The sequence below is a fragment of the Heliangelus exortis genome, chromosome 14 (assembly GCF_036169615.1).
Source record: "Heliangelus exortis chromosome 14, bHelExo1.hap1, whole genome shotgun sequence".
Lineage (NCBI taxonomy): Eukaryota > Metazoa > Chordata > Aves > Apodiformes > Trochilidae > Heliangelus > Heliangelus exortis.
The window spans coordinates 8,031,747-8,056,211 of NC_092435.1; the positions used below are offsets into that span (position 1 = coordinate 8,031,747).

A 24,465-nucleotide genomic window follows, 5' to 3' on the forward strand; every position below is an offset into this window, starting at 1 on the left:
ACAGCCAGTCTTTCAGCTGAAATTTGGGGTTCTGCAGGCTCCTAGGGGGAGTCTGTCTCTAAATCCCTCAAGGACTTTTGAGCCATCCTTGCCCTCATTAAGGCAATAGCTTGAGCAACCAGGAGGCATGGGGAATAAACACTGGGGGGACTGCTCATGTGCACTTAGTGTTGAAGACATGGCTGTGAAGTTCTTGCTTTACTTTGCTGTTTCTATGTGTAGTTCTTATAGTTCTACTAGGGGAAAGTTATCAGTTGGAAGCTGTTTCAGGTTTTGTCCAAACTGTGGTTTCACTTTAAAAAGTGAGTACTGTTGTTAAAATTTTTTTGTTTTGTTTTGCTGTCTCCTAGTGCTCCCTTCTGTGTACAGCATTCATGTGACTTGATTGCAAAAGTGACTTGGGTTAAAATTTACCTTTCAAAAAAGTTCTTTGGTTTAAATGAGATTCAGGTCCTTCATCTTGCCTCTCATGTAGTCTCAGAATTGCCTACACTGTTATAAGAGGGAAGATACTTAAGAAAAGTGAAATCCCCTTCAACATTCAGCTGCCTCACTCAGGAACCCAGCTCCCTGCTCTGATCTGGCCCAGCTGCTTCATCTTGGCTCAGGCTGCTGGGGAAATTGCTAAATTTTGAGGAACAGCTGTGGGAAGGCTTGTAAAATAGATCCATGTGAGTTGAAAAAGGCAAAATTGGAGGCTGAGGTGGGGTTGGTGCTGGTTTAAGGATTAAAAAGGAAAAATTCTCAAGTGGAAACACATGAAATCCTACTTGAAAAGACTCGGAACTTAATGAAGGGTAGTAATGAAGCAAAAGTGAGATTGCAGTGCTGGAGTTAGTAAAAGTTAGTTTTTTTCTCCAGTGAGGATCCTTTGGGTGTTTTATTAGCCTGGTGAGTGTTTTATTCATGAGGATATTACTGGTTAAATCCAAGCTGGTTTGTGTGTGATAATTTCTGAATTACTGCTTTAGATTTTAAAGCTGTATGTGTATTTTGTTTGTGCAGTCTCTGTGGCTGAAAATGCCTGAAAAGTGATGGGCTGTGTAGGTTAGTAGTAATATTGGCTTGTAATATGTAACTGTACAAAGGGATTTTTGTAACTGCAGAAAGTGTTTTGACTCACTTATGTAGGAAGCTGAGATAATACACTTGTGGTTTCACGACAACAGAAAAGTTTTTCAGGATTTAATTCCTTTTAGACAGATGAGTTTATATAGTGATTAATGTTTTTGCTTATTTCGTGACCTTTTTGGATCTTAATGTGATTTTTTTTTATATCAGTTGATAGTTTTTAGGCCATTCTGTGAGTTCCATAATGTGTTAATGATTTTGTTAGTTAATATCTTCTTCTTAATGAACCTAGTGTAGCTGTACAGCACTTTTCTTGAGAGCTTGTAATTAATTCCTAAAACACTAGACTCAGTTTTCCTTTTTTTATTCTTTGTAATGTGCTGATTTAATCTTAGTATAATATTGCTAGTCACGGGTAGTTAGTTAAATTGACTCCTGAAATAATTTCTCCAAAGTAAATCTGTACTTCAACAAAGTTTTTTCTTTTTCTCCATCTCTAACAAACAAATGTCTGTCTCAAGTCAGTATCTATAGGTAAGAATCTACTTGGAGTTTATTGAGAGACTGGTAGTAGCATACTAACCTAAAATCCTGAGTTAATTTCTAAATTAAAACCCAGTAAGGGTTAACTTAGCAAGTTCAAATTCCATCCTGAAATAGTCTATAGCATTGCAGTCAAAGGAAGGTGTAGTTATTTGAAAGTACCGTGGAACAATCTTTTTATCTGAAGAAAGATGAAAAAATATTAGCAGTTTTTTGACCTCTCTTAAAGGTGCAATGTAAAGGTTATATTTTCCTGTTAGGTGTTGAGTGCCAATAAGGCAGAGAAGAGCAGGTCTGACAATGCATATTTTGAAAGTGTGTTTAGGTTATTAATTCTTTAGGAATAGTTTTCTGGATCTTCTACATAGATCGTAGAACATCATGGCTTTTCTGAATTGTGTAAAGACAGATGTTTCCTGGGTTTTTTTCTTAACAATACAAAACTATACTTCAGTTTGGAAGCTGTTTAAACAAGCAGTGCTAAGGCAGAATGTGTATTGTGATGCACTGCAGTATCCAGTGTTACCTTTGCCTTCCTGAATAAATCATTAGTCAGCATATTACCAGTAGTAATGACATCATGCTGCTTAGACTCTGAACTGATTAGTCTAACTTCTCCTGGGGCTCATTAGTGTTGAGACACACTTGAACAAGCAATCATGGTAATATGGAGTATGCTCTAGGAGCTTTTACAATGCTTCCTTTGCAGCACTTCCTCTAGTGCACAAACAATTTTTTGAAGTCTTGTTATGTAGATTTGCTTTGTGACAGAAAAAGTGTTAAGTAAAACTGAGCTCCAGAGCACAGTACCCCTCCTCTCCTATGTGGTTTTTGTCAGTCCAGCCATTTAAGAGATATGGGTCACTGAATCACTTAATGTAATTACATAGTCATTTATTTTCATGGTTGTACAGACTAAAGTTAAAAATACTTCAACCATATGAATGTTTAGATAAGAGAGATGATGTAATTGGGAACAACACCCAGTTTTTAACAACTGAGTCATTATTTTAAGTTTCATAATGGGTCCTTTGGTTAATTGGGAGTCTCAGGCTTAACATCCATTATCTTGCACTCCTTGGAATCCTCAACAGTGCTTCCCACAGTCTTCATTAATATCTTTCTTACTGTTATAGGAGAGCTAATCAACTCAGCATTCCTCTGCGACTAACTACAGCCAGCAAACTGCTTATGAGTCAGGACTGGCAGATTGTTCTGCTGCACACCAGTGAAAACTTTACTGGTTAGCTGTCATGTTTCTGTGTGAACAAAAATCAGCTTCTTGGTCCTTATTTTTCACATTCTCGGTTCAAACACCAGTAAGCAGTATTTTCAGTGTTCACTGTAGTAAGCTTATGCTTGTAAAAGAACAAGAAAAAAACATAACTTCAGCTCACAAACATTCTGAAGTGTAATACACAGTAAATTCAGAAATGAACAGTGTTATATCCATGGTTAATAAGTAACTAGGCTTTCAAATGTTAATTAATTTCCATACAGGAGCAAGATACTGGATAAAACCAGTGGTAACTGAAACTAGAAATAGAACATTTTTATAGCATTTTTGAAAGGCTTTGAATGTTTCAGGTTTCTAAGTGGAAAAAGTGCTCTGTAAACTCACATTTGTAAATAAAGGGGTATATAATATGAATATTAATTAACTACTCTATAGAGACTGAAATAATTTCCCCCTGTAAAGTAGTTTGGGAAGAACTTCCTTGTCAGTTATTTGTATGTCTTCAGCTTACTATCTTTTAATCTTTCAGTACTATCTCTAAAATAGAAGAGGAGCTGCTTCTCAGCTGCTTGTTAGAATTCCCTCATCTTAATACCAGCTTTCAAAGGCAAGCGATTGCTTGACTATGTTCAATCTTTACAATCATTTCTGTATAAAGATTTTAAATAGAAAAATAAACTAGCATAATAATCTGTTATCATCCCAGATTAGTGGCTCAAGAGTACTCAGTGATTAAGCAGCTGTAACTTGACTGAGATAGAGGAAACAAACTTTGCTTGTTCTGACCAATTGCTTGGATCTCAGGCTTTTACAATGTGACTGCCCCGGCAGGTGGGTTATTTTTTTAAAAAAATGCTAGTTCAGAGCACTGTCTGAGAGATTAAAATGCAAGTTCAGTTGAGCAGAATTCCAGAACAGCATCAAGATAAATCAAGATAAATGCTCTTATGGCAGGTACCAGATGCTGCGTTCTGAAGACAAGAAAGGTTTGGGGGGGATGGAGGGGCTTGGAACTGGTGCACCTCCTCCAGGGCATGTCATTCCTAGTCACATATCTCCTGCTGTTCCAGATACTCTTAGTATTGCTGTGCTTTGTACTTCCCAGCTCAGACTTCTGTTGACAATCTGTCAGCACTGCTGATTAAACCCTGGCACAAAGAGGGTGAGTACTTAGCACATTGCTTCCTGTGCTCTGCCCTTCTTCAGTCTAGAAAGTTTGGTGTGTCCGCACTTTTCTTCCCACTCTAAAGCTAAAAAGCAGAATGTGTTTAATCTTGTTCATTGATAATTCATGGTTTTATGTTTAGCTTCACATTTGTAGTTCAAATGCAGAATTCATTGCCTTTCATTTTGGTTTCTGCATATTTTATTTACTAATTAAGTGTAGGAAACATAAATTAATAACCACTGGAACTGCGAGAATACACTAACTTAACATTAGTTCCTGGGTTTATGTATTTTTATTTGGAACTGAAGCTAATGAGGTGTTAAAGTGATGCACAGCAGTCAAGATTATGCTAATCTGGCTTTAGTGACAGGAACAGGAGAATTTTAGAGCTGTGTTTAAAAAAATCAACTATCCCATTCAGACAGCTGAACAAAGGAACAGAGGAGTTTGATTCTCTAAAATATAATATATTATAAGCATTAATGGTTGTCTAAAACACATTCCTGGCAGTTTCTTTTTCTGTTCTGCATAAAATGGTTTAAAAAAATACATGCAAGAATTAGCCTGAAATGAAATGTCTCTTTCTAAACCAGGTATATTAATTATTGAAGACCTAACACTTATTTGATGGTAAAATAATTGTGAAGAAAAAAGTGGACTGGGCAGCTAATATGCAAAGCATCTCTGGAATGGTGGGGGTTTTTTTTGTTGTTTTTCTGTAGAAATACCTACATAAACAACTGTGTTGTGCTTATATGTTGTCCTCTTTGGAAATTAAGTTGTTCTTCCAATGTAACGGTGGTTCTTGGGAAGTTAGTATCATATGTTATAGGTTTCAAGGCTCTTTTGAATCAGTTTCATTATATTGTGCATCTTTGGCAAAATAAGGTAACGTCAGGAATTTTGCTTCTGTGACGGTAAAAGTTCATAGCTTGCCAAAACAAAGTTAGTAGAGGTAGGGATACTGCAGTATCCTCACTATTATAACTCCTAATCAAGCTGTGTGCAAATTTTTGTTACATTTAGTAATTGTAAGTGATTGCATATTTATAAATGTCACCATTCAGGCACTTAGTTTGTAAGACTGTTGATCTATGTGTCAGCTTGCTTTTGTAGCTCTAAATTTGGATAATGAACTTGAGAATTCTAACGTGTGACAGCCTTTAGTTTAAAAATGCAACATAAAATCTTGTATTTGTCCTACCTCATAGATACTTTCTACCAATGTGCAGCAACTTCTACATGTTAAAAAAAAAAAAAGGATAATTTTAATGGGTAGATACTGACATACAGATTCTTTGCCAGAAAATGTTGTGGTGGGAAACATGTATTTTTTACAGTGGAGTACTTGATCATATTAACTTTTTTTTGCAAGCCTAGCTTTATTTTTGACACTTTTACAGGTGTACTACTGAGACACATGTTGGAATGGTTGTCATTGGTATGCTCTTTCAAGGGTGGTTTTATCTCAGTTTATCCTTGTCTGAAATGTACTGACCTGTTTCTTTCAAGGGCTATTTAAATTTCCCCAGTGTGAAGTAAAAGCTTATTGCAGAGAAAAAGGTGTGTGCTGACCCATCATGGGGCAGAGCTGTTCCACCCTTGAGAGCTGTTTGTGCTACCATGTGCCTGGTTCACAGAGGCTGCAGAGCTTCCAAACAGTGGTGAAAGATGAGGGAAAGAAAAAGAGAAGGGGAAGACATAGTTAGAAGAGTTAGAGATCCTGGGAGTATCTGGGTTTCCTCCTCACCCTTCTGCTCTACAAAAAGTGTCATAAGCACAGGCTATGTGGACAATAAAGAACCAGTGTTTATAGCAAGAGAAAGCATATGGGTTTTGCATAATAGTTTCCCTGGGTTATTTTGTTTATATTTTTATTTTTGGTTGAGTGTATCTGTATGTAAAACCAAGTGCTTTTTTTTTTTCTTGCTTAAGCTGGTGTTAGTTACATTATAAATAATGTGACTGCACATTCTGCAGAAAACAGGAAGCAGCTATTTGTCATGCTTCCTTTTTGGGGGAATGCTTCATCATGACACTACACAATATTAAGCAGTTGCCTCTGGGAGACACCCAGTGTTGCATGCTGAAGAAAGTGGGTACAAACAAATTGGTTTCTATTGTTAAAATGACAATTTTTCCCTCCCCCTCAGAAAAATTCATAAGTTATTTAATTTCTCCTTGGGCACATGCAGGAACTAAAAAGAAGCTTTTAGTAGTGCCATTGATCATTCTACAATTGTAAGAATTGAGATATATCAAATCTTTGGGCAATGACAAGCAAAGGTTAGGTGCTGTTTGTTGCAGGCTTGGTCAAGTTGTATTTATTTAATAGTAAAGGAAATCTGAATATACTTGCAATAAAACTATGGGAGGTTAAGTAGCAAAATAAACATTTTGAGTATATACTTAAAGCTTTGAGATGATTTATTTATAAAAATACTCAAAACTGTTTTGTAGTTGATAGACAGGTATAAGTTAATGGAATGCTTCTTAAAAGAAACCTAGCTTTCTGCAGTCACTCAACACTGGTTTTGCTGTGTAGTCTACTCAATTTCCAATGTTTAGGTAGGAAATACTTGTGGCTGAGGGCCTTTGACTTACAGACTTGCCTGTTTGCTGAAGGTACATGGTCAGGAACAGCCTGTATGATCTCAGTGGAAATTTCAGATTTCTGTCTGCTACAATTTGTGCATCCATAAAGTGTAAAGGGTAGAATTTTAACTTGCATTGCTATACCACTGCTGCCAATGATTAACAGTAACAGGTTTGGTTTGTGGGTCTTGCAGGTAGCTAGAAATGAGTAGTGAGTGAAAAGGAGGTAGCCAGAATTTACTGGGAGTAAATTCTTTAAACACTTCAAACCTCCATGAGTGCAGCTAATGATGTCCCACTGTATCCTTGGAGCTGAAACACAGACCAATCTGACTCATTATGACCACTCCAAAAAAGCTGTTAAAGGCACTGGACTAGACCTGTTGCTGCACAAAATTCCTAAATAACTCATTTGGTGCATGTGAGGGAGAATGTGTAGCTTCTAAGAGAGATTTTGAAAGCCTAGTTGTACTTCTTAAAACAAAATTCTAACAATACAATAATCAACAAATGAAAAAGAGCATTGCTTTCATGATTCTACAGACATTAATTTGTTTTTTATATAACTTTAATTTTCTGAGTGCTGTCCTTTATTCCTTTTCACATTAAGACTGAGCAAATCCTTTGCTTTGAAAAAAGTGTATGCATGCTTCTTTCTACAGTGGCTTTTTGCAGATAAGGCTTTTATTTTCCAGACCTCATTAAGCAGTCAGTTGAGCAAGCTAAATGAGTATTCCAAGTGGTAATGGATACTTACTCCATGTAAGTACAAGATTGTAAGACTGAAATGCTCAGTACCTACCCGGCACAGTATAATTTATATTACAATTAATGCATCAAGTAAATATTTTTGATATCTATGATGGCAACGTCATCTTCTACCTACCCGGGTAGATCTGGGTTACTCGATGAAGTGGTGTTGGTTTTGACTTTGAACCTAGTGTCTTCCATTCCAGATAGCCAAAAGGACCTTAGCTTTTCCCAAAAATAAGAAGCTCCTTTTAAAATATTAAAGCCTGAATGGAATATGGATATGCAGAAAGCTTCCAACAAAACATGGGTTTTGAAAAGCAAGTAGCATTGTTAACCAAATAAATGCATATGATAAGTTCTTGTTTTGTTTTGTAACATTCCAGGTTGTTTTTATGGCTCTTAGATAATATTGCAGAACTTGCCTTGATTTCTCCAAGCTTGGATTGTAGTTATTCAAGTTCAGATTCAAACAACTGCCATACTTTGGCAGTTATGAAAGGTTATACAAATATAAAGAAAATCAAAGCTTTGCAAGGATAATTAATCTCATGTGCAACAGTTTGTGAAACCTGACTCCCTTAATTGTCTTGCCCAGGTTCTCATATCTAAGGAATAAACTCTGGAATTTCTCCAGCAGATGAGATGCTTTCTTCTCTCCCATACAGGTTCTCTGGTGTGTAAGGGATAAATTTGTGCTATTGCTTTTCCCTTTCAATACAGAATTTACTGTGGATCTCTTTGTCTTGCTGCCTGTCTTCAAACATGTTGTAAAACCTGTCTTTTTGATATCTCTGTGACATTCGGTTAAAAAAGGGACTATAAAGAAAAAAGAGTACAAGTTCTTTATTTAGAACAATGGTAGTTCAGAAACTTCAGGAAGAAAGTTCTTGCTGAGAGCAAGCTGAAGGCTTTTGTGGTTTGGCTGCATCAACAAAGGATTTGTAATGTGAATCAGGTGGAATTTTTAATTCTTTCATTGCATTGGCATTCTCTAAATAATTACAGACAACTTTGTTTTTGTGTTCTTTGCCAAGTGACTTGTGATACACTGAACAAGCAGTGGTAGAACTCTAGCACATCACATCAGGAATGATGAAGGCTGTGTGATCTGCATCAGTGTCCATGCTGCTATCAGAAGCAGGTATTCCACGTGTAATTATTTCTCTCTTACTGATCCAGGAACTCCATTTTCTCTGGATTCTCTCTCATGAATATTACTCTCATGAATATTACTACTGAATATTTCTACTACTTCTTTTACTTATGATTTGCCAGGGGGAGATTAGATGTACAATCCCAATATGGATACCTTCCCATAGAAATTTTACAAGACAGTCACAAACCACTTGATTCCAGGCTTAATTGTTCCACTCTAACGGAACAAATGTTGGTGTTGAACTTTTGTTTTGAAAGAATGATACTATTGATTTTTAATAAGCGAGGGTGAACTGCATGGGTCTAATACATGGAATTGAAAATTGCTACGTTAGATGAATCACTGGGCCATATTGGTTATTTTGTTTACAATAATTAATTTGCATTTAACTAAAAATATTGACAATTATGCCTGAAAACAGTAACAGTATTTCTTACCTGCTCGGAGTCGGAATATAAATCACCTCTAGACCATATCTTTTTCTTTTTCTTTTTGTAACTGTTAGGTAGTCTTGTGATCACTGGATTGTCGTGGTTACAAAAGATGTCTAAGATCCCTGTTTCCAACTGTCAACACCCTTCCCTGATAAAATGAAATATATTTGGTGATATATCAAATATATCACCATGCCCACCAGAGCGGAGTGTTCTGAAGTGCCTCATCTACACTGTTTTAAAATACTTCCAGGGATGCTGATTTCACCACCTCACTGTGCAGCCTGTTCCAATGCCTAACTACTCTCTCAGTAGAGAAATACTTCCTAATATCTAGTCTAAATCTCCCCTGGTGCAACTTGAGGCCATTTCCTCTTGTCCTATTACTGTTCACTTGAGAGAAGATGTCCTTTCAGGTAGTTGCAGGGAGCAATAAAGTCTCTTCTCAGCCTCCTCTTCTCTAAACCAAACATTCTCAATCCTCTCAGTCTCTCCTCATAAGACTTTGTTCTCTAGACCCTTCACCAGCTTGGCTGCTCTTCTCTCAACTTACTCCAGCAGCTCAATGTCTGTCTTGTAGTGAATAATGCAACCAGTTGCATTAAGTAACCCAAATTAAATATGGTTAAATCTCCAAAAAAGCAACTTTATATCTGACTTCAAGTAGTAAGTAAAAATAATTATGCAGTTACAAACTGTGTACTTATCAGCATGTTAATATATGCAGGATTTTCTTAAGTTTACACAGGACAATAATGGTGTAAGGTAACAGCCATGGCTGTTGCAGGTATTAGGAATCTTAATGATTATCTTGCATATAAAGCAGCTTAACTTCTGAACTTTAAGTATTGCCTGACACTGGGAAAGGCAAACTTCCCCTGCCCCCTTCCCTTCTCCAGCCTGGAACAAGTCCCCCAGTTGTGGTAGTGAGGTACAAGGTAAATCTGCAGAAATGGAAGATGCAAAGAGTGCAAAAGGCTGGTTTTTTGCACAGAATAAGGCCGACTTTTAAATGGGCTACTCAAGCAGCTCCTGGAAAGCAAACCAAAACAATTTCAGTGTTCTGATACCTCAGCTTGTTCTGCTGCCTAGAAACTAAGCTGATATTTCCTTGGCCGTAGTTTATTTGTGGAGACCTGACAAGAGTTGGAGGCTACAACCTTATTTTCATTTTCTTCAGATAAAAGCCAATTCAAAATTGAGTGTTTGTTAATTGTTTCCACTCAGCTTTGTTGCTTGCCAGACTTTTCATTTTTATTTAATGTTATTAGTTGTTGCTCTGGAAAAAAAACATTACATGGAAATGGAGCACTATCAATGTTCAGTAGTAATATAGTGAAATACAATTTGAAGTAAACCTGCTTTTTCATGACCATGCTGAAAAGCACCAAATACTCCAGGGCTCTAAAATATTTTGTATTAGAATGCAAAATAGAGTGAAGTAAATGTATTTAAAAAAAAATATCTGGTAAAAATTCAGATGGCTCCTAACAGAAGGCAGTAATTTTTAGCAGATTTTAGTCAAGTAATAATTTCATGAAGCGATGCTTTCTATGAAATACATTATCTCTAAATATGATTAAAGGCAACAAACATTATTTCATCATCAGTTTAAATATTCTATTGCTTTATCATGTCAAACTCTTACTATTGTGCTTTTTAGTAGCATTAAACCACCCCACTGTTTCCTGAGCCCACAGAGAGGCCATGAGGGTTAACACTGATTCACAGATAACATTTATGATTTATGTCCTCTGGAGCTTTGTAGGTAGGAAGTGCACTGAAACAGGAAACCAGGCATTGTATGAAAGCATCCATAAGTGTAGCTAAAGGAAAAAGCTGGAAAAGTCATTTATGGAAGATATTGCTGTATGCTTCTGTTTAAAAAAATAGATATATATTATGGTTCACAGCTGGATACTATAACAGTTGATAATGTGACTAACTTGATCAAAAGCTGACTTCTTAATTGAACCTAAGTACCCAGGGGAGGAAAAAATGATCCTGCAGATACTGGAAAAAACTGGCAATGTTTTGGTGTAATCAGAAGCAAGGAAAGATACTGAATGTGAACAAATGAATGGTTGTTCAGACTTATTTTAGCCTTGTTTCTCTTGTTTTCACAACCTCATGCATGCTCCAGATGAATACTGTAGAGTAAGTATGATGAGGTTTTGTCCTATGGTGAAAACTAGTAAAAGGAAATGTGCCAAAGCAGTTGCATGGTTGCATTTTGTGTCAAAGATGAAATCAAATTTAACCTAATCAAAATGATAAAAATTAACAAAGTAACAAGATAAGGTTTGTGGTTTTTTTCCCCCTACCCCTTTTTTTCTAAATGGCTACAGAAGGATGTGAATCTGAACACTTCATAACATGCTTTGCCTTGATCACCTTGCTGATTAAACAGCAGCAGAACTGTTTTATGAAGTGACTGCTTACTGTGAGGAAGCTGCTGCTAACTCTCAAGAAGTCAGGGTTAGTTGTCACTTTGCCTGGTGTGATTGGCTTTGAAGGCTACAGTTACACTTTACTGATCTGAGTTTGAAAATAAATTAGGCTTTTAGCTGGAGAGATTATCCTCCTTACTATTTAGTTACAAAAAATAGAACAGTTTGAGGCTATTCTAGAATAAAATTGTTTAACATAAAGGTTCTATTGAAACACATTAAAAATCTGGAAGATGATGACTTTTGCAGTCCACTCTGGGACTAGTACTGGCAGTATTGAATATAATATATGCAAGTGTTCTTTTGCTCTACTGTGTCTTCCATCTTTCCACAGCCTTCCAGGCATTTACAATAAATGATGTGTTTAAAACACATGTTCTAAGACTTCTAGTGATAGCTCTGTGCCTCTCAATAGCTCCAGACCTGTCAGTACCTTGCTTGTAATCACAAGCCACCTTTAAGGAAAGTGTTCATGGTGCTGATACTTTGGGCTTGCATAGTATGTTTAAGTTGTAGTGAATTAAAGGGCAGTAGATCTCCTTTTTATTTGGGGGAGTAAAGAAGCCCAACTAAGAATAAGACACTTGGTGCATTAATTTATTACTTAACTCTGTTTTTCAGTAGAGCTACACATTCAGCTGTGAGCTGTTTTCTAATTTGATGTTAACCTTGTCAGGTTTTCCCCTTCCTCCTGAAGTCTGTGGCAATTTGATTTAAGTTTTGCATAGACATGAGTTCACAGGATGATTGTGGTATATAAATCATCAGCAGAGCTTAGACTGGAGCTTAGAGCTTGATATACTAATTTCCTTGATATACTAATCTGTGGAACTTCATTGCAACAAGATTTGTCTTTGGTTTTGTGCTTCAGCTGAATTTTTTCAGCTTTTTCAGAACTTGGGAAAATGTGCACTACCCAGGATTTCTGTGGGTGTTTTATTGTTTGTTTGGACTTTGTTGTTTGTTTTATATTTTATTCACTTGGGGATAGTGGCTTGAAAGCTGACCAGTGGAAAAGGACCTTGGAGTGTTGATTGACAGCAGGCTGAACATGAGCCAGCAGTGTGCCCTGGCTGCAAGAAGACAACAACATCCTGGCTTCTATCAGAAATGGTGTGGCCAGCAAGACTTGGGATGTGGTTGTCCCCCTGCCCTCAGCACTGGTGAGGCTGTGCCTCAGATAGTGTGTTCAGCTTTGGACCCCTCTGTAGGACACTGAGGTGCTCTTGTTTAATGTGATTTGGCATAACAGATTTATGGATGGATGTGATGATCTTAAGGGTCTTTCCAATCAAAATGCTTCTATGATTTTCTATAACTAGAATCAAACATTAGTCTTTCAGTCATTTCTGGAAAAATTCAAACAAAACAAAACCCAACCACAAAAAACAAATTCTAAAAGCCAACCACAAACGAAGCTCTGAGTACAAATAAAATATTTGTGCCCAAATTAAATTCTTCATGGAATGTTGCCACACGTCCTTCCTTGTGCAACTCAATTTTAATGGACTGCAACACTATCATCTGATGTGAGAAATGCATCTTTCTTCAATAGCTTGGCCACAACTACAAGTAAATCTTAGTTTTAAAAACCTTAATTAGAAAAGTGGGTTTTTTTTGAGCTGAATCATAAAATGTTGAAGCTTCTGGTGGTGAATTACATTTCTGTTGTACTCTGTTAGATTTGGGAATGTGATGCTTCCCTCTACTGGCGAACTCACAGAGAGTAAGTTCTGTGATCTAGTGAAGGAAGACACATGGATTTATTAAAAGGAGCAGTGTATGCTTAGGGCTGAGGTAAGAGGATTGTCATTGAAGTCTCTTAGACAGGAAGAATATAATCCTTTACCTGCATCAAACCAGCTTTGTATTGTAAAGTGACTAAAATTACATCAGTCAGTTTTGGGAAAAAGTACACTAAGATTTAAAGCCACTTCATGTCTAGTGTTAAGCATTTGCACATTAAAAAGATGATGCAATGAATATTTGAATTTTGCAAGGAAGACTTTCATCCAGTGTGGAAGCTGTGAACCATAGGGTTTCTGACTGGTATTTAAAATGGACTTATCTTTCAGCTTAAATTTCAAGTGTTTAAATGCTCCTTTAACTTCAGACAGAAGTTTGTGCATAAATATCGTTTTATGAGTAGATGCAAAATCCACACAAATGTTCTGGTCACTCACAGTATCTAAGAGAAGAAAAAATACTTAGCTTTTAATTGTAATGTATTGACCATGAAATGAGTTACCAGTGATGGTAATATTCTAATTAACATGGTCATTCAAAGATGCTCAGTACAGTATTGGTATATACTGAAACTTCAACAACACTTACTTTGCTTTTTGAAATGGAACCAAATACTTCTTCATGGAAGAAATACTTAATGGAAAAAATGCTGCTTCATGGTAGAACCACATCCTTGCTCTTTTGGCATACTTAGGATGCTTATAATTCCTACCTCTGCCAAAGAAGAAGAGAGGACTGTTTTGAGTTTTGCCTTCCTTGTTTTGTCACTTTCTTTTGTTTTTTCCTCCAAGTGATCTTATGATAGTCCTGAAGAAAGCTCAGATCCTGTGTGTTTTGTGCATCAGTTTGCTATGACAAGACAAAATTTCCATTGAAATTCTCCCACCAAAAGCATCCTTCTATAGTTCCACAAAGTTGCCATTTGAATACTCTGCTAGATCATCTTTTGTAATTCCTGAAACCTTGCTTGCAGGTTTTTTTGTTTTTGTGGGTTTTTTTTTTGTTTTGTTTTGTTTTGTTTTTGTTTTTTTTTTTTGTTTTTTTTTAAGGCTCTTTAGGATGAACATAATAACTTAGGTAGAGAACAGACAGTTAAAAAAAAAAAAAAAAAAGATATTACAAAAAAAGAAAAGCCATTATAGTGATAGGAAATTGAAACAAGCCTATATGACTCACAGGGCATTGCTCATCCTATAGGAAGTAACTGAGCAAAGTGTGTGCTTGTCTGATAGAAGGATAACAGATAGAAGTATCCAGTAACTATTTCATCATACCAGATCTGACAGTTTATTCTGGCTGTGTCAGCAGAGCATTGATAAAAATCATGGAAGAGGCCACAAGATCTCATGTATGTCATCTACAGTTCTGTGGCTAATTTTGCTGGAGAGAGACAAAATATTCTTATGAAAAGGATGTATTTCTTACAGAAGTGGCCTGTGTGCACTAAGAGCTACAGGGTCAATATCTCTACTGTAGGAGGCTATATCCTCCTTTCACAAAGCAGGAATTTAGGACTTGAACAGACTTCAAGGACATTTTGTGATCATCTTGGTGCTCTCAAGACATTTGTTCAAGGAACTAGATGGTTGGAGTTTAATTTTATTTTTTTTTTCCCCGAGGTGCCTCTGCCAAAAATAGAAGTGGGAGAAAAACGAATCTACCTTATTTACTCCTCAGTCCCAAGGTAAGTTGCAAATTTTCAGTGGTCTTTTTGAACAATTTTTTTTGTCAAAATATTTGTGTTTGTAAAATCTAAATGGTAATAAGGACTTTGTTTAACTTACTTGCTGAGAAGGAAAAAGCTTAAAATAGTAATTGTCATGAAAATGAACATTTTATTGATTTTTGGATGACAAGTAAGAAGCTGCTTTGAATTCTGCTGTCTCTATATAGGAGGTTGGACTGTTCTAATGACAGCATCTAGTAGCTCCATAACATTTTTTGCCATGAGTAGCAGAATGCATATTTCAGTAAAGAACGTGGGTGTCTGCTTAGGAAACCTCTGGTATGCTCATAGCTCCTTTCAGGTTGTAGGCAAACACTAAACTCCATCCTTGGTTTGGGAAGGACTGGTAAGTTTAGAGGATGCTCATTTTAGCTACACTAATGATCACCCCGTACACTGAAGGCTTCCTAACACACCAGACTCACTACATATCCAGCATATTCTGGATGAACGCTATATACAGATTTCTTTTCTTTTTAAAATTATTTTTCTCTTAAAATATTTCCTACGTTTTCAGTGAACTGCAAGTGTTTTTTTTGATGAAATACTGTGCTATTCCAATGTCTGAAACTAGTTTTAAGGATCAAGCATGGCTTTTCTTTTAAAACATACATTATTCTTTTGTCTACAGTCAGTTCACAGAGAACTGACATTTTTAACTTCAGCGTGCAGTGTTTTGGCTTTTTAACAAGTAACTTTCTTATATTTTTGTTCTTATGTGGGAGTACTGCATTGACGATGACTCAAACTTCTCAAGCCATCAAAGAGAAAATGGCAGTGTTACTGCTACAAAAAATGTTAGGAAAATAAAAGAATAAGTAAGTAAATTTGTGAATTTGTTTTGTTGATATTATGTATGGTACTTATCTGAAAATCCTAATTTTTCTGAGAACCAGGCTGTTCTTGTTCAGCCTGGGAAGCATGAAACTTTTTTTCCACTGAGGTATTTCATAAAAGGTTCAAGCCATTGCCTAATATTCTCACTTGATATAAAAGAATCTTGGAGCTACCAAGATATGTCAAATAATATAGAACAGGATACATATAGATTGAAATATGGTACAAAATCTGTCCTGGTTCCAATAAACTGCTGAAATGCATCTAACTGGGAGTGCCTGCAAGGCCAGTTACAGAATGTATGTTCTTGAACTTTGCCATCAGATTCCTTCAGTTCTGAATTCCAAGCACTTGCTTAAAATCCTTCATGCTGTTTTAACCGTTTTAGTATTTTCTTTCCTCCCTTTGTAACATGATGGTTTTAATCTTTCATAGTATTTGATGGAGACGTTAGAGTTGAATTCCACCTTTGCTAAGTGTGCTTTTTTCTTATTTTCCTGAAGATAAACTTTTTATTATCCCTCTCCCTGCTTCTACTTTCCTTCTTTTCCTTGAATGATGAGTGGTAAAAAGAATGAGTCCGCAAAAAAGGATTCATCCCAAACTTCAGATAATTTCCTATATGAAGGAGAATGTCCCATTATTCTATAAAAATGTTATGAAATCCATTATTTTAAAGGGGAAGAAGAAAGAATAACCCTAAAGTATTGAATCTCCCTAGCATTTTTTTTATCACTACAGTTGCAACAATTGAATTCTTGGTATGATAGCTTATTTATCTTTCAAGTCCTGTGCTTTTTGGAGGGTAACCTACCTAATTAAATGATGTTTCCTCCTGAGGGCTGGCAGTTTTGGCAAGCCAAGCAATAGCTGTACCATGCTGATGAGGAATGACAAAACTTGTGTTTAGTAGGATCTCTGCCTGGTCAGATACAATAGTAAGTTGATAGTATTGAGGAATGGAGGAATCTTTCACAAATGTCTGGCTGAAATGACACAAAGTAAGAATGTATAGTGGAGAGCTGTCTTTGGCCAGGCAAATAGGTGACACTTGAGTTCTCTTTCCAGAAGTTTTGACCTTCAGCAAATCATTGAGAGCCTTGTTGGTACTTTTTAATGTTAAAGTTCTCACCAGCTTCTAGTGAGTTTCTTTTGCTTTCCTCTTTTAGCTTTCCTGTCTTGGAAATAAGAACCAATAAAAGTAATAACCTTAGGAAGCTGAGTTCTTTTGTTTATTTTTCAAGAAATTATTCTGTCATCATCTGTATGACAAACTATGCATAAATTCTTAGCTGTACCATCAGTAAGGAAGACAGAAATGAAAAGACAGTTAGCAAGGTGTGTGAAGAATATTTGTGGAAATCAGATATTGGAGAAAGGACAGTAATGAATAGAAGAAAAGGGTAATGTAAGCATGTTACTCCCAAATGCTTTCCAGTGTGAAAAGGCATAAAAAAAAGATTGTTTGCTGAGATTATATTTTGTTTGGGGTTTTTTGTGTTCCTGCTGAGGCAAAGAAGAATAAGGTATAATACAAGGTTATTGGTGGTACAACTTTGTTTGAGTTTGCAAATGAATATGGTGACTGCTTCGAAGTGACTTGCTTAATGAAAATGTTCCCCCCACACAATTTTTTAAAGTCTAAAATTGGGTGACAAGAGCTATGTAATTTAGTAGATAATACACATCTCTGACAGATTTGGTTAATACACTTGAATACACTGCACTTGATACTGAATATCGAGACCTGATTTTCTTCCAGTTTAAATCAAGAACTTGATAGGAGAGGGAAGGCATCAGACAAATAATTTCATTATTATTTATTTATAATTGAATAGTTTTAAGACAGCCTTTGTTTTCTATATTTATGGTTTGTGTTTTGGTTTTATTGGGGTTTTTTGTTTTTGTTTAACACAAAAACATGGTTAAGAATGAACTGTATGAGGATACAATGCTAGTGTGCATATGTGCATCTGTTACTGGATTTGGAAGTTGTCCTTTTTTCTGGAATTTCTGAAGCAAACCATTTTTTGTCTTGCTGATTGGGTGGGTGGTGATGGTGTTTTAATCCTTGTGCTCTGATGTTCAGCTACCATAAATCTGCAAAAAAATAGGCTTCAAACTGTGTAATGGAAATAAAGTGTGAATATAGTCTGCTGAAGTTCTGCAGGATTGGGGATCAGATGGGTTTTCACAGAAGCGTTCAGAATTTAGTCAAAAAGCATAGAAACAATATGTAGGAACCAAAGACCATGTGATCTTGAGCTGGAATTATGTTTGCATTCTGTTCATAGGGAAGGGTCTGAAACTGGGAAGTAGATTTGCCACTTCCATTCTATTAAGTTAATTAATTGATGCACAAGTAGGATGAGGATATTTAACAATTTTTCTTCTACATGGGTAAAATATTAGTCCAGTAACTTTCACCCTAAATTAATGTCATTTTTTTGCAGTTTACTGTCACTTCAGTTACCTGCATTAAATAGCACTTTTTGCTTAATGTGGCTAGTAAGTGGCTAATCCATATCAGTACCATACTGTATATTTTCATATCAGTGTTGAGGCTGGGAAAGCATCTGTTCAGACACAGAACGTTGGTTACAGTTAGAATGTGTAAAGTTACAACTAAAGGATTCCTTACACTTTCATCTTCTATATAGGGCTATGGGGATAGAATCATGATGGTGCCAAAAACATTTGACCCTTCACTGACAGGACTTACTGAGATTCTCTGAATGGGTAGACAGCTGCACTAAGAATAACTGGGAAGTTTGATTTTTGCTGAAAATCCATTACTCAGTTTACACATTAGCATTAGATAGCATGGGAAGAGCAGAGAAAAGAAAGTAAAAAATAACTTAGCTGTGTAACACTGCAGAATGTTACTATTGATAGGTTGGGAGATTAAAGAGCTGTCTTGGCACACAACGATTCGAAGATTTGCAGCCTCATCTGCCTTTCTGTTCTAAGGGGTTTTTCTTAGGAAATTTGTGTTTCAGATATGACACTATCATGTGGGTTAAATCACTATTTTGTCTTAGTTTTCTTTTTATCCTTTCATTATTCCTTTTTCCTGTCTTGTCATGGCTCTCATTTTTCACGTTTGTATTTACTGGAATACTTTGAGAAATCTATACTGATATTTGTTGACCGAGTGCTCTTGTACAAATACACATGCACAACAGTAGATCCCAAAAGTCAGATATGAAAAGGTTTCTGTAATAGGTGGTATCTAACACTGGCCTGACCAGTATGGTACTACAAGTCTCTAAACTAATTGTAAGACATCTGCAAGTTATGTTTGCTGAAGCCTCACAAAGCTCCATGAAAGCAAAGGAGGACATAATGGTTTTTAGTGTAATGCAAACATAGTGTGATACTTTGCATTTGGGAAAAAATCATAGCAAGAATTCATCAGTTTATTGCTTAGAAATCAACTTGCCTAACTTGACTCTATCCAGAAGCACTGTAATACTTACAAAAATCTATTTTCATAAAGACTAGAAGAAAATAATTTCTCTGAAGCAGAAGGGTGTTTGGTAGCTGGTGGTAACCCAGCAATTTTATTGTGTGGGGAGCTTTCATTTTAATTCTTTTTATGGTTAGAAAACTTCTGTGTTCAAAGTCTCATTGTGTGATGAGTGTTCAGCTAAGGTTCTTCAGTTCATTTGGGTTCTCATTTGTGCTTGAGAAATCTCTATTAAGGTCTGTCATCAGAATATTATGTTCTCTTTTATTCAAGGAGATTGTGGTGTTTGCTGTGTTGACTCTTGTTAGAAAATGAGAGCATTATGGGGTACTTTGACTTCCTTCTGTCCAATATTCAGCAATCCACAAATGTTGACTTTATTTAAGAGTGGTCTAATCTTCTGTGCTGTGGAGCTATTAAACTGAGGAACTATTTGCTTCACAATTCATAATTCCTATTAAAAACTTGAGTTCCTTTATTATTCTTTTCAAGATCAAATAATTTTCTATTCCTTCCCCCTTCTAAGTAAAAACATGTCATAATGAATGATGTTTTCTTGAAGAGTTAATTGTTCTTTTCAGACAGCTTTGATGCAGGGCATCCAGTTTCAATGTATATCTGTAGTTGTGTTTTCATCCCATCCCAGTACATCAGATGTGGAATCTTAACTTTTAGCAGTAAACCACAAAATATTTACATCCCTCTCCCTGTGCAATGTGAAAACCAGATTCTATTTCCTGAAATCCCATTGGTTCTTCTGAGGTTTTTTCAGGCCTGAGGAGGTAAAGCAGCAATGAGACTACTTTCTGGATAAATTTTTTTTAATTGACTAAGGGGAGCTTTGGGGTAGTATGCAGTTGTAAATATATTCACCAATTTAATTTTGATCAAGTAAACATGCCCTTAACTTTTGAGAGTGGTAAATTAGTTCCTCTCCTCTTTTTACATAGCCTTAATCTCTCTCCTGTACCATCAAATTACAATCTCATACATTATTAATCCCATTTAACATTAAACTCTGCATAAAGTTCTGCTGGCTGCCAAAGTGCAAAATTATCAGAGCATTGCATGTGGCTTGTGCTGTGGTGCTTGACTTTCTCTCTAAGGAAATCAGAAAAACTGTGGAAATGAAACATTGACTTTAAATTAATACTTGATCTCTGCTAACACTTAAAGAGCAGGAAACTCTTCAGGAAGAAGTCATGGATACCTGAAAGTATCATAAGAAAGCAGCTGTTGAACCGCTATGAAAGGCCTTGTTCAGCACAGTGCTTATCCTTTGAGAGCAGATTTTTTTGCTTTGCAAATAAGTGGAAGAGATTACCAGTACTGGAGGTTTGGTGGTAAAGCTGCAGAACCTGCTAATGCTTACCTGTAAACTTTAAAAGAACTGTTGTAGTTTAAGAAGGATGAAAACTTCCTGTTGATTCTGTGTTGTGTGTGTACTCCGGGTCATGACTGAGCCTGCCCAGGAAGAGGGAGATTGAAACTTGTTTAAAGCTAACTGGACTAAATTTGTGTGTCCTTGTGGCAATGAGACTAGGACAAGCTGGTAAGTAGGGAATTGTGAGGGGTTTGTGTCTGTCTGGGGTAGAAAGTGCACTGGGATGTGGATCTAACAGGAGAGAGGGTTTCAAAAGCTCTGAGTGGAATCTTTTGTTGGTCATTGGTGTTTTTTGGACTGGAGGAAACTATGTACCCTGCTATCTCTCCAAACCTTGGGCTTTGGCTTCTGTGATCTAGAAATTCTCAGCTTCTCTCTATTTAGAATTTTGTAATTATGGTTCTTTTCCATTCTTTTTATTTTTAATAGAGTTATTTCTTAATGCACTGGTGGAAAACAAAGGGGACAGTAACTGAACTTCAGGCACTGGTTGTCTCAGAGTCCTGCTGCAATGGCTAAATGAGCTCTAGGGTTCAGAGCTGGCTCACAGTACTTGCATCAGAATTGTTTTATCACTAGTGAAAGAACTGTCAGCACTAAACTCTGTTTATTGAATAAGTTCTTAAGTCTTTGGACTGCTTCATGACTGGGAGAGCATTCTAGCACTGCATACCTGCATATGTTAAAGTAGTAAAAAAGCTCCCTGGGGGAAAAAAACCCAGTTATTTGCTTAAATGTGAGTGTACTGTAGTAGTCACTATATATATATGTGTGTATATATATCTGTATATATACACACACACAAACATACACATATATGTATAAAACGGTGAAAAAGTGGGGCAGTCTGTACCAGGATCATGAATAACACAACTGTCACACAGCTTTTATTTTGAAGCTATAAATAACATTCTGGTTCCTTTTTACTCTATGTTTTGAGCCAAGCAGCCTCTAGTACACAAAATTTTACTGTTTTCTCTGAAAATTGACAGGGAGTTTGCAAATACTGGATAAAACAGGTTGTTCTCTAGTGCCTTTTCTCAGGCTTCTTGCAAGTCTGGCTTGTACTCATCAGGGAGTTTAGCTGATTGCAGAAAAAAAAAAAGTGATAAAGATGTGACTGAACACCTTTCTGTCATCTAGTTCAATAGTGTTGCATGTGTACATCTGTTTAGACAGAATGTTGATTGTAGCAAACACACCCATGCTCTGGACTGTTCCTGTGTCCACAAAAGAACTTAAACTATAAACTAACTTGACTGACAGTGTTGGAAGAGTGCTTATCAGGCACTACTCTTCAATTTCTATCTAGAACACAAGGAGGCTTGCTATATAAATGGAAAGATCTAACTATTCTAGACTGGGATATAATAGATTCACTTTATTAAAAGATTTCCAGTTAATTGTAGGTTTTCTTATTTATTCCTCTTATGCTTGTTGGCTATTCTAGAAGGTATATGTATTTTTACTGTACATATTTTTACTAGGCTATTGTTTTTACATGTCTGTGTTACTTAATTCAGTCTGTTTGGCTTTTATCTACTTCAATTAATTTACTATTCCATTCCTGGGATATACTGCCATCTCTCTTGGATTTGAAATTTAAAAGTGTATGGAAAAGAAAACCCTAAAATATTTTTCAAAATATAAGTAACTGAGCTCTGGTTTATGAGTCAGATTACTACAGGCATGACTTTTATGAGACCTTTACAACTTTTTTATTTCTATAGGCTAAAAAGCTTCACTTATAATTCTCAATAGAGTGAAAAATAGTTTCCATGTAAGCTAATAAATTTGGAAGCATAACTTCTAAATCCTTTAACTGTGCCTACAATCAGATGTTTGTAATAAATACTACTTATCTAAAAGCAGATCTGGCTAATATATGATAAGAACTGCATAAAATGGCTTGAGAAAATCAGTGTTTATAATTCAGATCAGTCATTTTTATTTAGGCAATATAAAAAAGCATATGTTTTCTAGCTTTACCAGCTGTCATAAAATTTTGGAGAAAAAGGTTGTTTCCAAGTTTTCCAAAGGGAATATTTCACAGAAATATTTTGACCTTTATAGCTTACAAAACTAATTGACTTCCTTTTCCCATAAACTATTTTTTGGCTGAGATTTTTCTGCAGCAAAGCTTTAGCTGTTAGAAAAATCACCAGCTCTGAAGAAAGAAACTGGGCTGCCTTCTAGTGGTTATAGGTATTCCAGAGTACTCTTTATTAAAAAAAAAAAAAAAAGCTCATCTCTTCAAGTGAGCCATACTGATCCCAAGTCAGTCTGCCACCCCCACACACTATTTCATAAGATGCAACATTTACAAGTGCACTTCAGTGATACTTGGATTTTAAGAAGCACAAGACAGGTTGTACTTGTCACATACATATTTGTTACCCTCAAGAAAAAGACCTTTACCTGGTTTTATTGTTTTGAGTAGTATGTAGGTATTTACTTATAGATCCGAAGATACTAATTTCAAAATAAATGGGTAATTTTTAAATTATTGTGGATAGTGTTTTGGTTGGTTTTTTTTTGTTTTAAAAAGACAAAAAGAAACCAAACAATGACAGAAAACCCAAACAACCAGTCAAAAAAGCCCACAATGAACTTCCCCACTCCCTGACTGAAGTGCTGCCACTAAGGAACAAAAGAGCCATTGAATATTACAGTTGTTTATAATTTTTTCAGGCAACAAAGAAAGGAATGTAGTATGAAGAATTTTAAATCTGATTTGTGTTATTAGACACCAGCACTAAAAAAACCCCCACCCTATGTGAATCTAGTCAAGACTTTCATATTGTCAGGTGTGGAGGGGATTTGAGTGTTTTGCATTAGTTAAACACAGACCTAAAATTTACTTCTCAGTAAATTTTCTTGTTGCTCTCATAAATATGTAAAATAGTATTGTAGACTTCTTTTCTGCTGTAATTGCCACTTGTCAGTAGTAAGTATTAAGATCTCTGTAAATAGATGTATCTTTTACCAGATACTGACTTTAACCTGCATAGAGAGGGTATATATTATGGTTATAGTCTCCTGATGACTCTTTTTTAGTTTATCTTTGTATTGAGTTAATAGAAATCGAAACATATTTTTATGCTAATTATTACTACTTCCCAAATTTGTGTAACCTTCTGTGAGGTGTTGTGTTTCTCATCAGGCACTGAAACTTACACTGGGGAGAGTGGAGAATATTTTTTCTATTAGCATGATATAGCAGAAATGACATCCTAAATTACAACCCAAAATACAAACGTTGTAGAAATGTTCTCATCTTCAGTCCAAGAAATGAAACTTTTTTTTTTTTTTAATTCTTATTGTGAAGAAAAAAATTATTACTTCTCTCTCAGATTCAAAACACATTCTGGTAATAACATAATTACATATGCAATGATCTTTGTTCCATTTCCTGTGCATTGACATTAAAAAAAAAATATGAAATTACAGCAGGAATGCATCAACTTTAGTCTGCAAACTCCTTTGGAGGTTAAATTAAAGGCAGTTTTCTGTGATGATGTTGTGGCTGTGCGGTTGAAGAGCAGTGGAGGTTTCTACAGTGGTAGCAAGGTAGGCTAAGGTGTGCTTTACAGAAATTCAATACTTGCAAAATTAACCCTTGAGTGAGCACAAAAGTTAAGGAATAAGATCTTTTATACTTCTGGATAAGAGCCTTGCAAAGATGCTGAAGAAAAAAGGTGTAACTGATGATGTGTGACATGAATTGAGTGTAGTTGTCTTAACTGAAGGGATAAGCATACACAGAGGTGGCAGCAGTGCTCAAGGCCACTGTAATATAGATGGTGGCAGAAGAATCTTGCATCAGCAAATTACAATCACATTTCTGAAGATGCTGACCACTGGGAAAGTGTTATAGTGCTCAGTGTGAAGTACTA

At 36.0% G+C, this 24,465-nt stretch overlaps 1 long non-coding RNA gene across 1 annotated transcript in view; it reads left to right on the plus strand.

The window, feature by feature from the left end:
- The first annotated feature begins 85 nt into the window (after nucleotides 1-85).
- LOC139802441 (uncharacterized) overlaps nucleotides 86-24,465 on the plus strand; it is a 67,225-nt gene continuing 42,845 nt past the window's right edge. Inside the window, exons 1-2 of the long non-coding RNA XR_011728620.1 lie at nucleotides 86-891; nucleotides 14,773-14,837. This is a non-coding gene — a long non-coding RNA (uncharacterized lncRNA). The remainder of the gene's footprint in view (nucleotides 892-14,772; nucleotides 14,838-24,465) is intronic.